This window comes from Lissotriton helveticus, chromosome 4_1 (assembly GCF_964261635.1).
Source record: "Lissotriton helveticus chromosome 4_1, aLisHel1.1, whole genome shotgun sequence".
NCBI classification, from domain to species: domain Eukaryota; kingdom Metazoa; phylum Chordata; class Amphibia; order Caudata; family Salamandridae; genus Lissotriton; species Lissotriton helveticus.
Window position 1 is genome coordinate 1,986,964,306 of NC_136063.1, and position 18,271 is coordinate 1,986,982,576.

An 18,271-nucleotide genomic window follows, 5' to 3' on the forward strand; every position below is an offset into this window, starting at 1 on the left:
CGGGGGCTGAACGCGGTCACCCGAACCGACGCTCACCCTATCCCCCGAGCAGATGAACTAGTCGACCGCATGGGGGCAGCCCGCTACCTAAGCATCTTTGACCTGACAGCGGGCTACTGGCAGATCGGCCTCACCCCCAGGGCCCAAGAACGTTCCGCTTTCTCCACCCCGGACGGGCACTACCATTTCAGAGTGATGCCCTTCGGCATGAAGAACGCTCCAGCCACCTTTCAAAGACTGGTGAACCAGGTATTGGCGGGCCTCGAAGAATTCAGCGCCGCCTACCTGGACGACATCGCGGTATACAGGCGCCACTGGGCCGACCACCTCCACCACCTCAGAGCAGTCCTGCAGGCCCTCCAACAGGCCGGCCTCACCATAAAGGCCAGCAAGTGCCAAATCGGCCAGGGGTCCGTGACCTACCTCGGACACCAAGTGGGGAGCGGTCTGGTGGCCCCCCTCCAACTCAAGGTAGCTGCCATCCAGTCCTGGCAACCCCCCGAAACACAAACAGAGGTCCGAGCCTTCCTGGGGCTCACCGGATACTACCGGCGGTTTGTGAGGGACTATGGCAGCATTGTGGGGCCCCTCACGGAACTCACGTCTAAGAACAACCCAAAACGAGTCAACTGGACTCCCGACTGTCACGCGGCCTTCGAGACGCTGAAGGCCGCCATGTGCACCGCTCCGGTGCTCCAGGCCCCCGACTACAGCCGCGAGTTCATCGTGCAGACCGATGCCTCCGACCATGGTATTGGGGCCGTCCTCTCCCAACTGAACCCCGAAGGAGTGGACCAACCCGTGGCCTTCATCAGCAGACGCCTACTGCCCCGAGAACAGCGCTGGAGCACCATTGAGCGAGAGGCCTTCGCAGTGGTATGGGCCCTCAAGAAGCTCCGGCCATACCTCTTCGGAACCCATTTCCGGGTACAGACAGATCATCGGCCCCTGCAATGGCTCATGCAGATGCGGGGGGAGAACCCCAAACTATTGCGATGGTCCATCTCCCTGCAGAGGATGGACTTCACTGTGGAGCATCGCCCTGGCCAAGACCACGCCAACGCGGATGGCCTGTCCCGCTTTTTCCGCCTCGACGAGGAAAGTCCCCAAGAAGATGGGTGACTCTCCCCGCCTTCAGCTGGGGGGGACGCATGTTGAACAGGCCACATGAAGGGCTCGCTCCCTCCCCGCAGGACAGGGCCCGGGCCACTGTCAGCACCATTGCCCGGCCCAGCCGCCATCTTGGACACGGCACCACGCGGCCGCGCGGCCTCAGCCCGACCCCAACCCTGGGCCTGGCCAGGCCCCGACATCCCGGCACCACCCTCCACCCAGGAGGTGAACGGACCACTTGGCAGGTCACTGGGAGTAAGAAGTGTCGATGGCTCTCCCCCGCCAGGTGCCGAGCACCCCCAGCCTCCTCGGGCGCTGGCTCCACCCCCCTGCTGGGTGTCTGGACTCCCTCATCCCAGACCTCCCGACCTCCAAGAGCGAGGGTCCGGACATCAAAGGGCGCCAGACCTATAACTGAGGCCGCCCCAGGACAGGAAGGCAGTTGTATCCTGGAGTCGAGAGACACCGCGACGAACTCATCCTTGACGGACTGCTGGCGCTGCCACAGCCCTGCCTTGTGAACTATTGTCCTGCCTGCTGGCGCTGCCGCGGCCCTCTGCAACCTTCATTCTCGTGGGACCTGCTGGCGCTGCCGCGGCCCTCTGCAACCTTCATCCTCGTGGGACCTGCTGGCGCTGCCGCGGCCCGTTGTAACCTTCATCCTCGTGGGACCTGCTGGCGCTGCCGCGGCCCGTTGCAACCTGCATTCTCGTGGGACCTGCTGGCGCTGCCGCGGCCCGTTGTAACCTTCATCCTCGTTGGGACCTGCTGGCGCTGCCGCGGCCCGTTGCCACCTACGACCTCTTCGGGACCTGCCGGCGCTGCCGCGGTCTGACCCATCCGAACACCGAGCTCGAGGATTGTGAGCTATCACCGTTACACCTCCGTACCCGTGGGTACCAAGACTGTCCCGCTACCCCCTTCCCTTACTAGAGACTAGAATTGAGAGGATCATCGTGTCCTGATCGCCTTGTATCGTACCACTCTACTACCAGAAGTGCCTATAAAAGGTGTTACCCTGATCTTTGTGTGGTGTCCATCTGTGGGGGGGAAGTTACCTGTCTGTGCGATCACTGTGCTCGGCCGACCCTCCAGGTCCCTGTCTAACATATATATATATATATATATATACATATAGTCTGGAAGATAACACCACAAATTCTTGGCTGAGAGCGAGTCCAGGGTTTAAGTGCTGTCCCAGATGCAAGGGCTGTACATTTTGTATTAACACAAAAGAAGGTAAATCTCCATTATCAGACATCAGATATCATGTCAGAACAGCCCTGCACTGCAAGAGTGACTTTGCAGTTTATGTTCTGCAATGCAATTGCCCAAAAATGTATGTGCGAAGTACTATTTTGAAAGTGCATTTGAGAATCTTACCTTGCATTAGGGCCATCAAAAATAATGATGAAAGCTACCCAGTGGCTCGCCACTTCAAAAAGTTTCATTATGGAGATGTTTCCAAATTCACATACTTTGTCATCGATTCAGTTCCTCTTAACCCCAGAGGTGGGAACAGAGAGTAAGAATTGAGAAGATTAGAATCAAGATACATTCTGACTCTAGATAGCAAAATGCCTGTAGGGTTAAACACTGCAGTGGGGATCACACTTCAGAAACCTAGCAATATGGCCGATGCCCGGTGGAGCTACCTAGATAGCTATAGAGGAGATTGGCTGTGGATCACCCCCTCGGCCGTCACCTACCCAGCTGGACTTTCCTTCATCTCACTGCTGTGTCTGCTTTCCTCCCCTGTCTGCTGACAAATCAGCTGGTTTGTTTGACTTTGTCATTTAGATTCCCCTTGATTACTTTCCCCCTTGCTGGTCTTCCTAATCCGCTCTTCATTCCAACCACATTTTACTTTTCCCCACTTTCTTCTATACCCCATATGATATGTGTATATTCTAAGCTATGCTCTAGTAAATTTATGTTACTGTGTAACACTGTTTTTTTCCTATGCTATACTATGCTCCTGCAACTGATGTAATTTTGTAAATTGCTAATTCTTATGTAAAGTGCTCTGATACCTCCAGGTCTAGCCAGCGCTATATAAAACTCTGCAAATAAGAACTTTATGTTCATTTGTAGATTTTGTCGTCCTCCTGTCCTCTTAGGTCAAGGATGTATAATTTATTATTTTGTAAGTGACACGGTGTTGTTTTTAAAATTATAGAAGATACAAAAGTAATGCTGCTGATTTCACAAGCATTTGTGTCTCGGGAGGTGCTAAAACAGTTCAAATTTAAGGGAAATGAGGCTCTGCTTTCACATCTACATCTATTGAATTAGCCCACTTCAGCACAATTCCCCTCGGAATTTTCTTTAGGCTTGGGGTTGAGCAAGAAGAGAGAGAGAAAGACTTTTTGGTAAATATGATGAGTGGGAAATAGGGTTGTTACCTATGTATTAACAAATATTTGTTTACATTAGAGTGCGGAGATAAATTAAATTAATTATGAATTTAGGGTAAATTCAATTACCTCTGTTATTATAAAACTCTGCAGTAATATTTGTATATATTGTGTATACATTTTACAAAAATATTTTGGTACATCTCAAATGGTTTTCTTATCAATGTATGAACAAACTTAACTTGTTTTATTTATTCTACATTTATTCTACATTGCCTCTTTGCACATCTTCCCTGCCGTTTTTACATAGCTTCCGGGACTAGTCATTGATGTAAAGAATACTTTGGTAGTATTTCTTCTATGTTGATAATGATATCATCATGTTGCACATACTAATATTTGGCCATAAAATTGTTCAAGCCAGTTTGAAAAAGGCAAGGGAGCCAGCCGAAGGTCATCATGAGTGGCCATGCCAGAAAATAAATGTATCATACATACCCCTGTGAAGTGTTGGCGTCCGGGGATCATTCGGGATGAACCAGTGCTGTTGATATATATGCATGTACATTTATAAATGTATACATATACATTAAATATATATCTAAATCTATCTATCTATATATCTAGATATATTTATATATATATATATAGAAGCATGCAGTCACTTTCTAACTTCCTACGTTCTGGGTCATTGAGGATATATATGGAAATGATAATGGAGATCATTGATTTCTGTTTAAATAACAGTATCTTCGTCAATGATGAAAACGATCCAGAAACAAGGAACGGTAATGGGCACGTAATTTGCCATAATGTATGTTAATCTCATGATTGGGAAGTGGAGACCGCATGGACCGAAGGGAACAATGAGTCCCTACAAAAGGTGATCTTATGGGTCTGTTTCATTGACTACTTGCTTTTAATTGGGGAAGGAGGCGAGGTGGAGTAAGCAAACTGTTTAAAATCATTGAATGAGGATCCTTCGGAACTACAATTTACTTATGAAATAAGCAATGAAAAAAATTACTTTGATGGACAAAGAAACTGTATATTGAAAAATGAAAAATATGCACTAAACTACACCGTAAGCCCACAAGCTGCAACATTATTTTATTTGTAAACAGTGCCCATCCAAAAGTATTGAAATGAAGCATTCCATATGGGGAATTTTCAAGAGCACATAGAAATTACTCAGAAACAGAATAATTTGAATCTGAAGGGCAGAAGATGTTTGAGAGCCCGTGAGGATATCTGGTCAGTGTGCTTGAAGATTCCTTTTTAAGAGCTAGATCTAAAGACAGAGATGATTTACTGATTCCAAAAATGTGAACAAGATGGAGGAAGATAAAGTCATAAGGTACATGATGGATTTTAATCAGACAGAGAGAGAAATTAAAAAAAGTGGTGTGCACCTACGGGAACATTCTTACAAAAGATGAAGATCTGAAGGAGAACATTTTGAAGTTTCGCCAAAATCACATACAAAAAGATGGTCTCACTAGGAAACATGCTGGTACAAGGCCACTTTCTAAAAACGAGAAATTAATAATAACACTGGCTAAAGAAATTGGTTTTTATAGATGTCAGAAATGCAAAGCATGCCCAATAGTTCGAAATACTGCAAGTTTTAATACATCAGATGGCAATACAAAACAGATCAAATGAATAGATCCATTGTGTACATACTGGAATGTGTGTGTGGTAAGAAATGTATTGGAAGCACTGTAAACAAATCAAAACTTTGTATACTTCAGCATCTAAGAGCGATCACCATTCGAGATTATAGTTTTGTGGTTGTGAAACATATTTGTAAAGAACATGGAGGAGATAATGGAGGACTTTGCTACTATGGTATTCAACATGTAGGAGTCAACCCAAGAGAAGGAGATCGAGAGCTGACATTAAGGAGATGTGAATCCTGATGGGCCTTATCAATAGGGACAAGAAATCCTGTGGGGTTTAAACACGGACACCAAACTACATGTACATCTTTAAATGTGATTATTTGCGCCTCCGATTGTAATTGTTTTTTTAACCTTAATTATAATGTTAATTATATTGATCCTCCTTCCTCACTGCAATTTTCAAATTAGCGGTTGCATCAAATTTGTTTACTGCTTCCTCACCCACCCTTAATGTGAGGTGGATTCTTTGTTATTTCTAGAAAAACTAGATAATATACGATTATAATGGGGATGACTTCTGATATAACTGATATGATTTTACATTACATAGGATGCTGCAATGAAAATGCACTTTAGAAATGATCAGTTATTTATGTAATGCAAACTGGTGAGACAAAGGACATTTTCTACATGGTGAGAGAATATGCTGCTATAAAATGTACCTTATAACAAACAGGTGAGACCAAGCGAATAGGCTATGGAATGCAATTTAAAAAAATAATCTGGTAATGCTATTGTTGATAAACAATCATAGAGTGAGGTACTGTTTGCACTTTTGTTGCAACACCATGACACTTTTTGCACTTTAGTGATTGCTTCATTCCTAAGAAACAATGGTATTTCTCTTTAATCTCAGGAAGGTGACACAAAGGACACAATAGGGATTAGATCTGATGTAACTGATATGATTTTAGAATATATAAGATGATGCAATTAAAATGCACCTCAGGAATTATCAATTAACAATTTGAAGCACTTTATAACAAACTAGTGAGACAGAGGAAATATTCAGCATGTTGCATTTCACGAAGAACAAAAACTTTTTGTACATTGTGAGAAAATGTTAAATGGAAGTTATTGTTGCTAAAAAATTGTAGATGGGTTCTTCACCCCATAAAAATGAATGTAAACAGGCAATACATGTTGATTTTGCCAATTGTGAGGTTTACATATGAGTACTGCTTTCCAACAGTCATGTTCACTTAATAAATGGTACTGCACCAACATATTAAGATTCAAGTGGGCTCTGATATGCTTTTTTATTTTGGGGTGGCTTTAGAAAAATGGAGGGAAGTTTCCCTTTAAATAGACACTCTGCACAATGAAATCTTGTTAATATTTTTTTTCATGTTTTTAAAAAGAGACCTGTCCCGAGGGATGGGTCCCTGGGGACACTAGGTCGACCCTCCTTTTTATTTGTAAAAAAAGAAAAGAAAAAAGGATTGTCTCCTTGGGGTGGGGTCCCGAGGGCCGAAAGTGGCACTGGCAGGGGTTTAATGGCTGGCCCCCTCCCTAATCAAAAAAGACCTGGCCTCAGGGAATGGGGTCCAGAGGCCAAAACTGGCCCATGAAGGTGGCCCCCTCCCCGAATGAATAAAAAAAACAGCATGTTGCTGGAGGCTCTGCCCCCTTCTCCTCCACTCTGCAAACATACCTGTTGGTGCACTTCTGGTTTAGGGATGAAGTACGCTTGGTTAGAATGGGTGCTTGGAAGCCAACGTACCCAGTAAGTCACATAGAGTGCAATTGCTGAGAGGAATTTGGAGGCCACGTCCCCTTTCTCCACCACTCTGCAAACCCACCTCCTAGTGAAATTCTGGTTGGGGAATGAAGTCCCCTTTGCTCCAGAGGGTCCTTGGGGGCCAACTACCCCTCCTGTAACCTCCAATAAGGCTCAAACAACAGGATTGCTGAGAGGTCATCAGAGTCCGTGCCCCCTTTCTCCATCACTTTAAAAGCATGCCTTCTGGCTCACTGGTGGTTGAGGGAAGAAGTTTAGTTTAGTCCTGAGGACTTCAAGAGCCAAAGAGACATCACCCCCAAACCAGCAGAGCCCCAGGAAGTATCTTTGCAGAGTGGTGATGAAAGGGGGACTGGCCTGCCATCCAGCGAGTTGCCGATCTTTTCTTCTTTTTTTAGGGAAGGGGGAATAGCACCACTTCCCTGGGCTGACTTCAGTCCTCTGGACACCATCCCCTGGGACCGTGCCTATATGTAATGGGGAGGGGGTGCAGCCCCCATCCCGGACCAATACTGGCCCAGAGTACCCCATTCCCCAGGCACACCATTCCCCAGGGATGCACTTTTTATTTTATTTTAAAAGAAGGAGAAGGTGCATGTGACCCCTCTCTCAGGGGAATTTTGGCTCTGGGGACTATATCCTCAGTACTGGGTGCCCTGGACTAACCCTGGGAACCCAGTTTCTCATGTTGGGTACCTGGGAGGGAGCCTAAAGGTCCCCACAGTCCCTGCTAGCTCCCCACCTGCTACAGGAGCCAGCATTGCTTTTACACACAGGGAGCGGCTAGCATGCAGCTCCCTGTGTGTAAAGGCAAAGTTTGCTCTGCTTTCAGCAAGCAATAGCAAAATGCTCCTGCTTGCTCAAAGCGAAGCACTATTTCCTGTGGCTTGATGGGCACACAGCACACTACAATGTCCCGGGGTGGCCACCCCATGACATTGCTGGAGCCGGCCGTAGGAGATGGCGGTTCCAAGGGCTATGTATGGCTCCTTTTTTGTTTTAGGGCTTTCCCTGGGGAGGTGGCAGTCCTCTGGGCTGAGAGCGGCCAGGTAGGAGGGACCACATGGCCCCCCTCCCATTATAGAGTTTTGTCATGAGGAAGTGGTGGTTCCCAGGGCCTGGAAGGATCGGTGAGGCTCCCCCAAGATAAATACAAAAAGACCCACGGAAGTGGTGGTCTCTGGGGCAGGGAGGGGTTTATTTATCCCCTAGGAGGTTGAGGTCCCCAGGGGTGCGGGCATTCATAATGAAAAGTGCCCTGGGAGATGGTGGTCCCCAGGGATTTGTAGTCGCGAAATTCATGAATTTGCGGCAAGAAATAAAAAAAAATATGGAGGTTCTTGTGCTTCCTTTTAAATAAACCCTGGGTGTGTCCGATCTCAGGGGCATGTCGTAAATATAGGAGGGGGATGCCCAGGGGCCCCCTCCTATATTTACGACATGCTACTGGGACCGGACACACCTGGGGTTTATTTAAAAGGAAGCTCCGGAGCCGGCGTATTCTTTTTTTTTTTCTTGCAGCAAATTCGTGAATTTTTCGATTTCACTGCCATGTCTATTTTTTTTAATGCAATTATGCTTCGACCGGGCCTCAGGGGGACCCTAAGATCATGGCGGTCAGTGTATTCCTACCTCTTTTTCTGTATTTTCACTTTTTTTCTCTAGACTCAGTGAAGCTGAGTCCAAAGATGGCTGCCAACATATCCTACTTTCCCTGCATGAGCTCGTATTTTTTCACGAAATATCCGCAACCAGAGATATCACTATAATTTTCTTCTTAAATTTCTCAACAACTACTGAATGAATTTGCATCAAATAACAAAACCTACCTGCCTACCTTTCTGCCAAATTTGGTGTAATTCCACTCAGTGATTTGGGCTGTAATGGTGTTCACGGATTCCTATGTGAATTAACAATGCAAACACACCCTATTTTCAACCGCATTTCTCTCAGTCCCTGCTTCACGAATCCCCCCAAAACTTTCCATGCGCAACAAGAATCACTGGAACAATTTTTTGGGTGAAAAATTCAACAAGATTCATCAAATGACACCAAATTTATAGGTCGGTCAAAAAACACTTTTCCTATGGAAACATGGTCCTAACTATAACTACCTACTGATGGCCGCCAGTAGGTAATGTGCACACAAACCTCTCAGTTCCCAGTCTGAACACAAACACAGCACTCCAGACCATTGAACATTGTATAACTGAGACGCATGCCTATTTTAGTTCACTTGTTTAAGATTTTTAGCATTAGTGTCAGTTTGGGGTTTTGGGTAGCAAGGAGATTTTTAGGGTGTTAGGTGGATATAGGATTTTGGGTGGCAAGGATATTTTTAGGGTTTAGGGTGGGGTATGTTTGGTAACAAGGATAATTTTAGGGTTTAGGGTGCGTTTGGGGCTTTTGGTCCCATGGCAATTCTTAAGGTTTAGAGTGGGTTTGGGGTTGTAAAGAAATTTTTAGGATTCAGGGTGTGTTTTTGGGTGTGAGGTAATTTTTAAGGTTTAGCGTGGGTTTGGGGTTTTAGGTGGTAAGGTAATTTTGAGGGTTTAGTGCAGGTTTGAGGTTTGGGTGGCAAGGGAATTTTTAGGGTTTTAGTTGGGTTTGCATTTTTGGGTGGTAAGTGAATTTTTAGGACTTCAGGTGGGTATGGTGTTTTAGGTGGAAAGGGAATTTTTTTAGCGTTTATAGTGGGTTTGAGTTTTTGGGTGACAAGAGAATTTTTAGGGCTTGGGGTTTTGGGTGGCAAGGGAATTCTTGGAGTTTAGGGTGGATTTGCGGTTTGGTAGTAAGGGAATGTTTAGGAAATATGGTGGGTTTGGGTTTTAGGTGGTAAGGGAATGTTTAGGGTGTTGGGTGAGTTTGTATTTTTGGTTATAGGTCGAGTTTTAGGGTTTAGGATGGGTTTTGGTGTTTTGGGCGGTAAGGGATGTTTTAGTGCTTAGGGAGGGTTTAGGGGTTTTTGGGTGACAAGAGCATTTTTAGGGTTTGGGGTTTTGGATGGCAAGGGAATTCTTGGAGTTTAGGGTGGATTTGCGGTTTGGTAGTAAGGGAATGTATAGGAAATAGGGTGGGTTTGTGTTTTTAGGTGGTAGGGGAATGTTTAGGGTGTTGGGTGAGTTTGTTTTTTGGTTTTAGGTCGAGTTTTAGGGTTTCGTGTGTTTTGGGTGGTAAGGGATGTTTAAGGGCTTAGGGAAGGGTTGGGGTAAGGTTTGAGGCTGGTGAAAATATATTTGTATACATCGAAAATATTTATTAATTTTATGATTGATATATTAAAAGTATGCATTTTAAATATATAAATGTATTTAAAAATACAAACATGTTTGTGTATTAAAATACATATAAATATACCCATTTATCTTTAAACATGCATATGTTTTATCACAAGTGTGTATACAATGAAAATGTACATATTTCACAGATAACTATAAAAACTCCAAATATTCCTACATATAAAGGCATCACACCTGCTAAATACTTGCAATTTCGTTGTAAAGTCATGCGCTGTGAAGGCATGCGAGGTTAAGGCACGCACGGTAAAGGCACCGTCCTGGTAATGAACACGTTGTAAAGGCATGCGTTGTAATTGCATGTGTGGTTCCGTCCTACAACAACTATCACCTGATTCTTCCCTTGTAATTAGTGGCTTGATACTGTGTGGCGGAGAGAGGAAGGCTACTAACCCCCATGCAAAGCAAAACCTTTAGGCCTAAGTGTCAGTGAAAAAATTCAATGGAAAGCTTTCTGGCCATCCATAGGTTATTGAGTTACCACAACTTTATACCTTTCTGGCTGTTCACGTTTTTCCCCCAGTTTTTTTTCTGGCCCTTCACTAACAGCTCACATGTTTATATACTTTTGAAAGCCAAAGTCACATTCCTTTGCCCCAAATTATTATTGAAATGCATCTCATATCGGAAAGGAATCTATCGTAATGTTGCCTGAATTTGAAGAACTCTGGGGCATATTACCAAGCAATAGCGATAATTATCGCTATTGCTTGGTTAGCGGGAAAAAAATATCGCCGAGCACCGAGGATTTTTACCGCTGAGATACCTTGATATTATCAAGGTTTATCTCAAAAACGGTAAAAATCCTGCGAAATGCATGAATAATGCTGAAAAATCAGAGATATTCATGCATTATCGTGACAATGCTCTTAGCCATGTTATCTACCTTCCATTGGATAACATGGCTAAGAACTGCTTTTAGCAGGCGTTAGCTTTTGGAGATATTTGCGCTTAGCGCGAATATTTCCAAAAGTTGTTAATAGGAGTTAGAGATGTTAGCGACTGTTTTCAGTCGCTAACACCTTGGCACGCCCACTTTGCATGTCATTAGCGATAATTATCGCTGACATGCAAAGTGGGCCCCTAAATGCCCACTATCGCCTACAAGCTGTCGCCAACTGGTGTTAGCGACAGCTTAGTAATAGGGCGATAAAATTATTAGCGGGAAAAAGTCCCGCTAATGCGGCGATAATGCCCTTGGTAATGTGCACCTCTAATCGTTAATGGTACATGATTATTGTGGAAAGAAAAAGTTATATACTTTGTGTTGTCAACGAAAGCTTCACTCGAATGTAGCAAGAATTCATCTGCTGCTGCGCATGCAAGACGCATCTCGGTAAAGAAATTAAAAAATATTCCAGTCGACATCTGAACCCACTTGAGTAGTCTATGCTACGGACCTCTGTGTGGTTTAATCTATGAAGAGCTCCCCGATGTCACAGACTATCAGAACAAAGTGCCATCGCAGCCTGTTTCCTGATAAAATAAACATATCTTTGCTTCTCTTCTGCTCTTCAGGTCTAATATTACACTCATCAAATTCGAATTCAAAATGTTTATGAAGTATTTGAGGAACCAAAAAGGCATAAGACTTGCAGACATGAAATATTAATTTCTTTAGGGGAAAAACTTAGGTTGAAGTGCCATTTACGACAAAGCTTTACCCTCAACAATGAACATATTATACTCCTGCGGTCTATTGTCCATTTTTTATGAAATCGCATTTTTCATCAACAGCAACGGGAGGGTTTATTCAAAAGTTAGAGGACACTAAACCACAAGCTAATGCGTTTTGCTCAGAGTCAACGTGTTAAGCCTGCATCATTAAATGGCAAATATTATTGTGTCATATTCGATGTAGGCCAATACAATCGAGGCAGATTCTGATACAATTTAATATGTTAAAAATGCAAGTTAAAATTGTACCCAAAATATCAAGCAGACAACTAACCTGGTAATGAACATACATACAAATATTGTTAGTAAGTCAAAACGTACTTATATCGCATAGTTTACAGAAATAACTGCTATGGAACGCTATTTTCTTTAATCACAGCATAATTTTAAACACACGCTTCTTGCTCGCAACCTTGTGGCTCCTAGGCAAAAGGGTTACCTAAACCAGAATATATCATAACTGTAGCTGACAACGGGCTCTACATTAGTCTCCTCCCCAATATGTGCCCATTGTGAAGAAAAAAAACCTTGTCCTCCGAGCCAATAATGCATTAACAACAATAAGGGTTCTTGAACACCCCATTGTTTGATGACGCCTGGTTGGGTTGGAAAACCTATTGTGACACCATTCTCTAGTCGACTCCACTTAGCATATCAATATTGAAGTATTTCAGATCACTATCCTATCAACTGAAATGCATAGCCATTCTATAGCAGTTGCACAATACCTTCTCTATATCGCCATCAGAACAAATTCCTCATCTACTTTGCCTCGATATATTCAATTCCTTGTTACAATATGATCAAATAGATTCAAAACAGTTTTAGCATTTAGCTGATAAAACACCTCAGTGGTCAGCTTGAGACACTGTAGCCTGAGATGGCTGTGCGTGGAGCACTACCACTTCAGTTCTACTGGTATTCCACATTGAGACGAAATCCTGAGGAGTTTATCCATCACGATTATTGATCCCACTGAATTCAGAGATGTTTGTGGAAATTCTATTAGTTGTGTGTTAATGTTATTCACCGGTGCCTTCCATCCTTAAGAGCTTCAGCATCACTAATAACCAACACACTGCACTCCACTGCATGTACAAATTATTCAAATCAAGCCTTGAGGAATTGCAAAAGAGTTACCGCAATTTAAATCTCCATCCACATCTGTACTGGTCTATAATCGGTGTAACATTCTTGAATAGCCTGGAGTGTGAAAAGGTAAGATGTTTTTCTGAAACTGTGAATTACTAGTTTTTCAAAATTATTTTGGCCAAGTGTGCACCCAGTTCTTGTTTCCATTAGCAACCCTTCTTGTTGGTTTGATCTTTCCTTTGCCCTTACATTACGAAGTAGCCCCACCCTTCCTTTTTCATACTGCAACTTCTTTGAGACCAGGTGCAGGAGACACAGGCCTGCAGCTGGACCCACACTCAAAAGTCTTGGTGACCTTAATTTTGGAGGAACAATGACTCGTGATTGCCCCAAATGCGTAATAGGTACTTCACATTGACAAAAGAGAGAATCCACATTCAGATTGCTTGTCAAAAGTTGAACCCTAGCCGCACCCAGGGGTGTAGGAAGGGGGATGCGGTGGGTGCGGGCCGCCCTGGGTGTCATCACTGATGGGGGGTGACAAAGTGGAAAAAATATGTGTTTTAAACACATATTTTTGCCATTTTGTCAAGCCAGGAGTGACAAGAATGTTTCCACACCGGGTACCACCTGACCTTGCTATGCCACTGGCCACACCTATAGTTGATTTTGAAATGCCAATGGGTACTTGTCAAGAATTCATTTTTTTAAAGATTTATATATTTGTTATATGAAAATAGGAAAAACCAATACTTATTTTACACATGGATACTTTGTGCAGAGTTCCTTAAGAGGAGACTGTGACATTGGATAAAGAAAGGCAAATAAATTTCACTAACGTAAAAAACAATATACATGAGGTTTATGAGGCACCAAAAACTTTCATGCAACATTTTCCCATAGAAAATATTTTATTTGGTTAAGCTTAGATATGTGCAACGTAAATACTGACTCAAAGGTTCACATTTTTAGCCAAATATTCAAAAGTGACAAACTTTGTCAAATGAAATGTCATCAGTGATGTCATAAATGATTTCATAAAAAAGTCATAAGTGATGTAATAGGTGAGGTCAGGAGCAGTGCATGGTGGGGGCACAAGTTATAGTAAGCTTTGCTGACTATAATTGGTGAATTTCTGTGTTTTTTTTACTTCAAAACGTTAATGTTGTGACTGTATATTCACCCACCTATAACGCTACTTCGACCATTGGTTTTTCTGTGAAGTTGCAAGGTTCTTTTTTTAATAAGAAACAATTTTTTTATATTTATGGTTATTATCAAACCTTACTATAAAGTTACTTTAACCTTTGCTTGTTTAGTACAAAAAAATATATATGTATATATATATATATATTCACTGAAAAAACCATAGGTTATACACCATATATAGTTAGGAATTAGCATTTAAAAAACCTTATTTTACTCACACAAAACCATTGAAATTCCATATATAGTTAGTTGTACTAACTATATATCGCGCACCCGCAATCCACTGCTGATCATGTCACATATTACATCATTCATGACATGGTCAGTGACATCACTGATGACATCACTGATGACATCTCAAATGACATCACTGATGACATCACTGATGACAACATCCAGTGACTGTATGTTTCTGTAAAGTTAAAATATGTCTTACATATTGAAGAATGAGTGGATGTAGAAGTGTCTGAACAAAGGATTTAGTAGGTGCATGACTGACTGTATGAGTGAGTGATTAAATGTGTCTCACTGAGTGCATGGGTTAGTGACTAAACTGTCTTAATTTGTGCATCATTATGTCTGTTGTTCTGTAAACTGCTGCATGTGTTGATCAGTAGCTATATGATTAACTATATGGGTTATTGATTGGTTGCCCAAGTATTTGTATGGGAGACTGAGAGTGTGTATGGGTGGCTGGGAGGTGTATGACTCTCTGCATAGATGTATGGGTTCAAAAGTGCATGTGGAAACAGCTGTATGGGTGGTTGACTGTGTGCATGACTGTATTGGTGAGTGAATAGATATCTCAGTGCTACATGTCAAAGTAAGTACATATGTAAAATACAGTACATGTGAGAGTTGACATATATAAATAACTGTGCATAAGAGCCAGTGAATGTGTGAGTGGCTGTATGGATCATTGTGAACTTGTATCCAGGATTGTATAAGTGAGTAAATATGTTTTAGTATATGTTTGAATAAGTAAGGTGTGTTTAACTGTATAGTTAAGGAAATGGAGGTGTGATTGATTGTTTGCATGACTGACTAGGTGTGTGTGTAACTTCATGGATGAGTGACAATCTGCGAGTCTGTGTTTACACTGAGTGTATCTAAGGTTATATTAGAGTCTGAAGAGGTTCATCGTATTATCACATGAATGATGTCATCAGTGATGTGATCAGTAATGTCAAATGAGATGTCATCAGTGATGTCATTTGAGATGTCATTTGAGATGTTATCAGTGATGTCATCAGTGATGTCATTAGTGATGTCATCAATGATGTCATTTGAGATGTCATCAGTGATGTCATCAGTGATGTCATTTGAGATGTCATCAGTGATGTTATTTGAGATGTCATCAGTGATGTCATCAGTGATGTCATCAGTGATGTCATTTGAGATGTCATCAGTGATGTCATCAGTGATGTCATTTGAGATGTCATCAGTGATGTCATCAGTGATGTCACTGACCATGTCATGAATGATGTAATATGTGACATGATCAGCAGTGGATTGCGGATGCGCGATATATAGTTAGTACAACTAACTATATATGGAATTTCAATGGTTTTGTGTGAGTAAAATAAGGTTTTTTAAATGCTAATTCCTAACTATATATGGTGTATAACCTATGGTTTTTTCAGTGAATTTTCAAGGTTTTGTAAATGCTAATTCCTAACTATATATGGTCTATAACCTATGGTTTTTTCAGTGAATTTCATTGGTTTTTTAAAAGCTAATATCTATAGCTGTAAAATGTATTCTTCTTTAAATCCAAAAATATATTTTATATGTTTATTAATAATTTTTTTAAAATATTTTTTTTGTTTCGCTCCCGGTCCGCGAACCGGGAAGCTTCCCGTTAGCTCAATTTAAAGCCGCAACCCGGTCCGCGAACCGGTAAGAAATCAACATAGTGACGGTATCGCGTTGCTGCGTAATGCGTCTTATGACGTACTGCGTTAGCGCACCCGGAAGTGCCCCGGGGCGCGGACCGAGGCGCGAAACGCAGCTCCCCAGAAGCGATCCGCGGCGCGTCGCGAAAACGCTACGTATCGCGTTGCCGCGTAATGCGTCTTGTGACGTACCGCGTTAGCGCACCCGGAAGTGCACCGGGGCGCGGACCGAGGCGCGAAGCGCAGCGACCCGGAAGCTATCCGGGGCGCGGACCGGAGCGCGTAACGTAAGCATAACAGGTCATGTGACTTGTTAATAACACTTTTCATTGGTTCATTTCACTTTTGGTTTCATAATGATGTAAGGCTAGGTCAGGTGACCTAAAAATAACACTTTTCATTGGTTGAGAAGTATTGTTTTTCCCAAATGATGAAAACCCCTCCTTCTTTCCTCACTCTGACTTTCATCATTGTGAGAGGAAGACCTTTACTACTATATGAGAAATGGCTTCATTGGTAGCTTCAGCTGGTGGACCCCCACCACCACCTCCACCTCCTCATGGGAAGAGAGGACCACCTCCCCAGGTCATTACCAACACTGAGGAGGAAGATGAAGAAATGGATGAGGAGGGAGAAGAACCACAGTTCTTAGAAGAGGTGCCCCGGGTTTCCAGAAAGAAAGCCAGATTCATCTGGCAGTTTTATTCGATCCATCGTGGCCAAAAAAAAGTCAATGCGAGGTATGTCACCTGCCGCATATGCAAAGAACAATTATCAAGAGGGACGGACAAGAAATATAGTTACGGAAATCACACAATGCACAGGCACATGACAAGGAAGCATCCACTAAATTACACCCGGGCGGAAATAAGGGATATGCAGGACAATCCAAGACCAACTCCTGTGGCCAGACCAAGATTACCAATTGCGTTAACACCAGAAGAGGCACGGGAAACTGTGCCAAATATACAAGAGAATTTTGGCCACATGATACACTCTTGTATGCACTGTCGTGCGTTGTTAGCGTGTGGCAACATGAGCATCAATGCTATAAACCTGGCGTATGAACACCATGATTGCCCTAACCGCCCCCAGTAATTTTTTTTTTGCTCCTGTTGAGCCCTTTTCAACGCCTGTTTTTTGTTGTCCCCCCCCCCCCAAAAAAACCCCCAAAAAAATATAAAATCGTTCAAAAAATACAAAAAAAACAAAAAATGTTAAAAAAAAAAAATATATATAAAACAACAAAAATATAAAAAAAAAGTTCTTTTCAGAACTACCTTCCCTTTCAAAAAAAATTGCTAGAATGTTTAGCACTCTGGCAAGCTCTATTTCTTTTGGTTCGCTCCCGGGTTAGCTTCCCGGTACGCGGACCGGGAGCTAACCCAAAAAAATAAAAAAAAATAAAAAGAGTAAGTATAAGGAAAGTAAACAGAGAGTGATGTTAAAAGAAAGACACCTATAGGGAGTAAAGAAGAGATACTGTTTAATAGATCTATTTACCGAAGAAAAGACGGAAGAGGGTATAATTGTGAAAAACAAAATAGATAATGAAGTGAAAGAAAAAAAAAGAGAGTATAACATTAACAAAGAAGAGTTTCTTGGAGAATGTGAGTGAATGTTCAAAATAAGATTAAAACATGAGGAATAACAGAGAGAAAAAATAGAAAACAGAAAACAAAAAATAACAGAAAAAGATTAATTGAAACAGCAAAGAAATGTAAGTAACATAGAGCCATATCATCAACATAGGCAATAAAAGTTTTGCAGCTTTTATTGGCAGAAATGTGTCGCTAAAGCTGCTTTTAGCGGCAGAAAACTGCCGCTAAAACCACTTTTGCACCAGTTTTCTGCCAATAAAAAGAGCAATAATTTTATTGGCTGTATTCATAATATGCCCCTTAGTGTGCTTCAACTACACAGAGAAAGCATTATGAACAAGTAGTGATAGAGTGATCAGTCAAAGACACTAAGAGTAATAGAGACGGAGTGAGTGAACAAGAGTGAGGAACTATGAGAAGAGAGGGACTGAGAAAAAGAGTGGAAGGAGTTGAGTAAGTAGGTAATAGAGAAAGGAATGAGGGAAGTAGCAAAGGCAGGAAACTGAGGGTTAAAGAAATGAAGCAGTGGAACTAATAGTAGGTGAATGTGATAGAAATGTAACGAAAAGAGTACAAAGCATTTACCTTATAATTGTCGTTAAATT